This window comes from Hipposideros armiger, unplaced genomic scaffold, assembly GCF_001890085.2.
Source record: "Hipposideros armiger isolate ML-2016 unplaced genomic scaffold, ASM189008v1 scaffold_798, whole genome shotgun sequence".
Lineage (NCBI taxonomy): Eukaryota > Metazoa > Chordata > Mammalia > Chiroptera > Hipposideridae > Hipposideros > Hipposideros armiger.
The window spans coordinates 414,794-422,868 of record NW_017732148.1 but is presented as its reverse complement, the minus strand read 5'-3'; the positions used below and the strand labels follow the sequence as shown (position 1 = coordinate 422,868).

Here is an 8,075-nt window from a genome sequence, read left to right as displayed (position 1 = left end):
AGACTCACGGCAGCCCAGCTCCAGGTTGAGCTGTTGTTCAGCATCTTAGCTGTGGAGGGCAGTGTCACTGGCCCTCATATGTGGGATCCGAACCGGGCCCCTCTGGCATCCCAAGCCAGCTCTTAAGCATCGCGCCACTCGGCCGGCCCAGCATGCTCTTTAGTTTCACTGAAAATATAATTCTTCTGAAATGGCATTTATGGCAAAGGAAGCAATCATTCCTTTTCATATCACAAGGCACAATCATAGTTTCAGATATTTGGATGGTACAACTACACTAATCTTCATATTGTTTAAATTTTTGTCTGTACAAACAAAAAGATTCACAACTGTGAGAAACATCCTTATTTTAGGAGTTCAAGAAAACTATAATGGTATTGTGTGAATCATTAGATCTTAGAACTGGGATATACTCTTTTAGCCACAACTGTACTTAAATGTTAACATGGTGCTTACTATGTGCCAAGCACCTTTCTAAACACTCTACAAATATTAATTTATTTAATTCTCACAATAACTCTTTGAAGACAGAATTATTATTTTCATCATTGATAAGGAAACTGAGGCACAGAGCACAGTTAAGTACTTTGACCAATCTCTGACAAATAAGTGGCTAAACTGGGATTTGAACCCAGCAATTTCCTTCTAGAGTCCATTCCCTCAACCACTATTTCGCCAGTATATTATATTTTAAAATGTTTCCTGAATATGCTCATGTTATTCATGGTGTACAAATAATTAATAAGATACTTTAATGAAAACACTGAAATTAGCGTGAAAGTTCTTAAAGGTGACATCCTGCCAGGTGACTGAAGTGGCGGATTAAATGACCATCTTCCCTTGAGTCTAAGCCTCAGCAGGCTTGTTGATTAGCTTGTCATTCAATATTTCTAATGCCATCTTTGAGATTCCTTTCCAATAACAGCAACATCAGAATCTTGATAAGGATCAGTTGCATGGCACACATTTGCAGCAATTGTATTAATAATTCATCAGATTTTTTTCAATTGATGTAGAAGTTGTTATTGTAGAATTATTCAAAATTTGTTACATTTCTATAATATGAGTGAAGACACTGAAATAATCGTGTGATTTTATCAGACAAATGTGGTCCTATTCAAACAATAAGATTTCTGATACAGATGCCTGTTCTTAGGAGAATACTAATAATGTTTCAATCATCACATGCTTAGTTTTTATCAGCTGAAAAAGTTCCATTGTCAAGACATTTTCCAAAGACCCTAAATCAAAACAATGCTATTGCAATTTTCCATGACACTTTTTCTAAAATGCAGGGGCAGAATGTTTCTCCATGTGAATCTTTGAATTTTAATCAGAATTGAAGAGAAAGATAAAAATGTGAATGGTTTCATTCTAAAAATAAAAATTTAAGAAGAAAATTGCTAATAATGTTAAATATTCATTGTGATGTGGATTTAGTGAAGCTGATAAGGGAATGGGATTGAATTACCTACTTTTACAAGGCATATGTTGAAAAGCCTTTAGCAATTTTGCTGTATTTGGAAAAAACAACAAAAGGATGATCTGAAGAAAGCATGGAATAATGTCTAGAATATTTTATTTTGTTACTATGAAGACTTTTCAAAATGAGATCCTTATCTTAAATTAAATTATAACTTGAATACTTGTTTGTGCGTAGAAGCTGAAGAAAACATTGTCCAGAAAGATTTTCATGGAAAAACATATGACTATTCTAACATTTCACACCATCTGATATGACTCCAGTTTGTCAGATCATATTTGCTAACAACTTTTGGGACTTACTATAGTAGTTGATGTAAAATCTCTCTTGATAATTCAAATGAATTAGTCAGACTTTCCAAGAGATGTTTAAAAATATATATAGAACAAATTCCAATTTCACAAGTTGAATTCTACCAATGAGCTCAAAAGTGGAAAACCCTGTCATCGGCTTCAAAAGAGATGATTGAAAATGACAGAAGTCGCATTAAGCCATCTCTATTGTTTTGCAGAATTTTGTACTCATTCTTGTGTACATTGGTCAATAAAAGATGATTGAGTAGATGTGTAACTCATAAAATTTCATTTTTTTAATTTTTGAGGCGTTCTAAAAATAAATTCACAAATGAAAAGCATCATTTGTCAGAACATGAATTTAAATTTAGGACTTGTGAATATGGTCACCATATGAGTGTCCTGGACCGGAAAGAATGTTCTGAGCCAGAAAGAATGAAGCAGAGGAGTCATATTAGATGTGAATGAAAAAAAAAAAAAAGAAGTGTAAGGGATTTGAGGATTAGTGGGGCCTTTTTTTCCATCCAGAAGAAAAACATGGCGGACATAAGATGATTCTTGATAAGGTAATAATCGCTTACTATAATCGAACTCTAAGTAACTCAGCCAGAAACGACTGAACACCAGTTATGAGCTATTAGGCATTGTTAAAGCAATTGATCACTCCTAGCAGTATTTCTATGGCTGGAATTTCAACATCAGAATTTATCACACTGCATTATGAGTCCTGCTGAAATTCACAAATTTGGAGGGACAAATTGGCTGGATGATTATAAAACTATAAGGGTATCATTTCTGAATTGAACATCAACAGAGTAAAAAAACCATCATAATACATATACATTACCTAGGCACCTGTGTTGGGTTAATGGTTATATATCTGACATTAGGCAGAAGAAAAGAAACAAATAGTGTAAAAGGTCTCGTAGTTAGTGTTTTGGAACAACCAAAGGCTTCTGCCTGGGAAAGTGGAAAACACTCCTATTTCCTGACAGAAAGTTATGAAGTCGTTCATTCATTCATCTAACAAATATTTATTAAGTGTGTATGTGTACTATGTACTCGGCACCATTCCAGGCATGAGGGATACACTACACTAGTGAACAAGATGACTCCCAGGGCTAAGGGCCCAGCAAAGCCACAGAGAGCGAGATAAAAGTGCTATGTGAAAGTTGAATTGCTTCTAGTGAAAAAAAATTCTTTTTAAGAAGAGGTATTTGACTGTATTGCCACTATTAAACACCACTAGATGTCATGTAAATACAGTCAAACTTCTAATTAAAATTTCTTTTGCAGGAAAGTTATATTTGATTGAGTGATATAGGTTATGCCAGGGAATTGCATGTGCTTCTTTTAAAACCTGTAATATTTAACTTTTGCACAGTTCCAGAATTCTGTTCATCTAAGTCATTCAAGAAAATTTAGGCCATTATACATGATCATCCAAATTAAAACTGATTTGCAAAAAAGTGGATTTACCTAGCATATATAACCTAGAAAAATTACAACTTTGAGAAAAACACAAACTCCATATAGTACCACTTTATACTTTCTTTTTTTTTTTTTTAATGTTTCTCACTGCCTCTTTGATCAGCTTTTTATTCAAAATTAGCTGTCCAGGGGGATTTGACCTTTACAGAATAAACAAATTTCAGTTTATGCCACAAGCTTCTTTTCTTCCATGGTGGGTTTCTTTTCTGCAGCTTCTTCTCAGCTGCTGGTTTCCTGGTAGCTGCAGCCTTCTTTCCCACCAAAGCCTTCTGCTTCGTAGCGCCAACAGCCTTCTTTCCTTTCTTCCCTACCGCTGGCTTCTTGCCTGGAACCCCTTTCTCATTGGATTTGGCTTCTAGCCTTGCTGCTGTTTTACCCACCTGGAGCTGGTGGTTCTTGGCCCGGGGAAGAATGGTGTTGGTGCATGATCTTTGGATGTGGGTTTAGCTTCAATATGATTCTCAGGTTTTTCTGTGGATTCTTCTTCAGGACTCTGTAATGAATCTTCTTGCTTGGTGCTCCAGGGGCTCTTTGGGTCTGTGGGCTTTTCCAGAACCTGCTAAGGTCTGTGTTGAGCATCTTGTGCATGGAAATGTTATAGTTACTCTTGAGGGAGGCAGCTTTACGCCAAGTGCCATACAGACCATCTAACTCATGGAAAGCACTTTCAGTCCAAATGCAGAAATGGCCCACATTCCCACCAGGGGCAAGTTTCACAGTGTTCAGTTTGCTTATATTAAACCGAGTAATTCCAGGGATATTTCTGAAGGCTTCGATGATGCTGTTGTCCTCATTATAGATGATGCAAGGTCCCCTGTGTTGGATACGACCACATTTTCTCACTTTGCCCTTGCCAGTTCTCATTCACTGAGAGGCGTAAACCTTTTTGATATCATTCCAGGTCTTAAGCTTCTTACGAAGCAAAACAGCCTCCTTGGTCTTCTTACAGCCTTCAACTTTATCTTCAACCAGCAAAGGAAGTTGAGGAACTTCCTCAATGTGATGACCACTAGACATGACCAGCACTGGTAAGGCTGAGGCAGCCAGGACAGAGCAGATGGCATATCTCTTCTGTGTTGTGTTCACTCCGCGGTGCCAATGGCACCAGGTTTCCGTTGGTGCAAACATGCGGCCCCCACCACACATACTGCCAAAAGCACGCTGGCCAGAGCTATGGGTCCCACTGCCTGATCGCTGGGAATTTGAGCCACAGCTCTGCCAGGACCTATGACTCAGCACTGGTTTGATGACCTGCTAATCCACTGACAGCACAGGACTGCCTGTTGTTTTTGTGCAAATTGGTGTGAACAAAGCTCACAATATCAGGTCGAGTGGGAGCCTTGAACACAGCAAGCAAAGTGACATTTTTGCCAGATGATTCCCTCTTTTTGGAGTACACCGATATCAGTGGACAAGCACACGCCATGGTGGGGAGAGGAGACGGCCATGCTGCCCTCTACCCAGTGGCTCCCACAGGAAAAGCCCCTTTCTACCTTCTTATAGTTAAAATTGTTCCCAAGAGATCCACAAATTGTAAACGTGTTTCTAATGTACAGAATTCTAGATGTTTGCATTATTTCTCAGATGTGCCAGGAAAATATTCTGATAGTTTTCTGTAAAGGACTAGCCCTGAAAAGCAAATAAAAATTTCTAAGCACTTTACACAATGCTTGGCACATTAAGTACTTATTAAAGGTTTATAAATAAGAGCAAGCAAATTGGGTATGGCAAGTTAACATCACAATAATTAGGTAGTAGGGGCAGAACCAGTTTTATGGAATCTGAAGCTCATGCAATTTTGGGGTCCCTCTTTAACAAAAATAACACAAAATCATATATATATATATGTGATTTTATATATATATAATTTTATAAAATTAGGCATGAGAGTGAATATCTATTTAGGATGAGAAAATATTTAAAAGAATAGACAATAAATTTTGTTTTCATATTATGTTTTTGGCTTCCACCAGAATGTTTCATTTAGTAATATTTAATCAATAGTCTGCAAAGAAGTACAAAATGAATTTGAAATTAAAGCATACAAGAGAAGAATACAAGTGTATTTTTTTTTAGAAGGCTGTGATGTTGAATTGAGCTACATAATTGTGTAATCAAATTACTCATATTACATGCAGTGACTTAAGAGTTTTGTCTTTGGAAGACTCATACTTATTTTTCAGGCTCTTTTGTTGTGTTGGTAGAAAATTTGCATGCCATGTCACCTGGAATTGTCAGATTTCATCAGGACAAGATGTATCAGATAAGGTAAGGCGTGATACAACGTACACTAGGATGTATTAAACATGTGACTTCACACACAGATGTACTCACTGGGTGTTGTACCACTATAGGTTTGTATCCTACAAAATAGGAATTCTGTAAATTCTATTTCATGAGATTTCCATCAAAAAATAGAAATAATGTATGGAATATTTATAACTGTATGTTGCGTTATTGAGCATATGCCTAACAGAATGGAACTTCTGTTTTGACTAGGCAATGTTGAGAAGTGAACCCTCAACTGAAATTGTACATGTCTGGTAGTTGGAAGAACTTGCCACAGACTAGTCATAATTTAAATTTTGTTTCCCCTTCAGTAGCCACAATCTACCAATGCTCAATGCCACAGGACATGACATGTTCGTATTGAAATTTTACCCCTGGCCCTGGACTTTCACGTCCTGACATGAGGTGAGTCAGCATAGTAGGGGTGGAGGGGCAAAGGGGTTGAGTGGCCTTCTGATTTTAGGTGGAACTGCTTAAGTCATATGTCCCCAGACTTAGGGCCACGTACAGTAATTTCTCAATTAATGTCATTGACAGATTCTGCAACTTGAAGAGAAATGATGTATATATAATGAAACCAATTTTACCATAGGCCAATTGATACAAATAAAAATTAAGCTCCTACAGCATCTCATTAATGGTATAATGAAATGACAATATTTGAGGACCTGCTGCTGTACCCATGTTTGGGTTCCCTAGCATTGGGATAGCTGCCTGCGAGTATACCATCTGCTCTGAGACTGGCTCCTTTCCTCAGACCTGCTCTCTGGCCAAGAGAACTTTACCAATGGGTGGGCACCTAATGTGGACACTGATTTGCACACATGGTGCAATAAAAGGCATCCTTTAAGTACTTTTTGTTTGTAGCTTATCAACAAAGGAAAATCAGAGTTTATATGGCAACTTGGATATGAAGGCAGCCTATCACCAGGGATTGTGTTTATGACCTTGACGGGAACTCATGCAAGAGAAGGAAATTGTCAGGAGGGCTCTCATCCTGAAATACCACCTCTCTGGCACTACTGATATGCCTGGATCCCTTTGGCCCTGACTTGCCAATTTTTTTTCCTATCAGGCCTCAACCCTATTACCCATTCTTCCAGTCCCTGATGGGGGCCCTTTTCAATCCTAAATGCTCAGCATGGACTTTAGAAAGCTGTCACCCTGCTGATCAGAGACTCTGCTAACTCACCTCAACCTCCAGGTCCATCCAGCACAGATGGAGCCTGAGTTCTCTGCTCTCTTGGATACTGAGATTAAATAGTGCATTTTTCATTCCCCATAGGAAAAAACATTTGGGCATTGACTTTCTTTTCCTCACTGGGCACTAGTGAGGTTGTGGGATCCCTGGTGGTCAAGACTGGGCGGGTGGTTGTGGGCCTCCTGGAGGGTCCCATAACCAGTCTCCTCACATCCATCCCTGAGGCTGGACACTGAGAAAGATAACAGAAGACCACCTGGACCCAGGCTGTACCTCCCTGAGGCTCGTCACAAAGGTATGCCAAAGCTTTACCTTTCTGAGGCTACGTGGACATGTACAGGCACATGTGCAGGCACTGGAGGACCGAGGCCAGGGAGGAGCCACCCACCCAGGGTTCTTAGGGCTGAGGCCAGGCCGCGTGCTATGGATGGTGCCCTCTGGGAACTAGGGACCCTGTGATGGTGGTGGTGTTATTTGCCTGGGTCCCCATGTGGTTCTGTTGGGAGTGGCAGAAGGAGAAAACGGGACATTCAGCATCCAGCACTCCTGTTTGCAGGGTTCCTGTGATTATACATGGTGTGTGTAGCTGTCTTACTCACAGTTTAAAACTGGCCTTGTTGGACTGGCCGAGTGGCTCAGTTGGTTAAGCATTAGCGTAAGAGCGCGAGCTCTGAGCAACAGGGCCGCCAGTTCGATTCCCACATGGGCCAGTGACGCTGCGCCTGAGCTGAACTGCCGCTGAGCTGCCAACAGGTGACAGGGTGGCCCAGCTGGTGAGAGCACGTGCTGCTAACAACAAGACTGTCTGTTTGATGGTGGGCTACACCTGCCTGCAACTAAGACTGAACTTGGCACCATGAGCTGAGCTGCCACCCGGATGGCTCAGTGGATAGAGCATGCACTTGTAACAAGGCTGCTGGTTCAACTCCCACATGGGATAGTGGCTACACCCACCCGCAACTAAGATTATAACACAGCACCTTGAGCTTAGAAGCCATGAGATGGCAACGGGCAGCCAGATGGTGACTGACGCCCTCCACAACTAAGATTGAAGAACAACAACTTGGCTGGTCCCCCTCCCCAATTCCCCAACACTATTCCCCTCTCCAATTAAAACAAAAACAAAAACTGGGCTTGTGAATATGTGTATTATAGCTATATACTGTTTTAAAAAAAATCACAAATGCAGTTTGATTCCCTCAGATCCAGACTTCTGCTCCTGATAATAAGCAGCAGATGCCACTTACTTGAAACTTTTCCCATTGCTCTGCCTAGATTCTGGGAGGAAAAGCTTGTCATCGTACACATGTGTCTTTCT

At 40.1% G+C, this 8,075-nt stretch overlaps 1 pseudogene; it reads right to left on the bottom strand.

Annotated features, from left to right (window-relative positions):
* Positions 1–3,432: 3,432 nt before the first annotated feature.
* LOC109374156 (60S ribosomal protein L4 pseudogene) lies at positions 3,433–4,738 on the bottom strand (annotated as a pseudogene).
* Between the last annotated feature and the right edge of the window lie 3,337 nt (positions 4,739–8,075).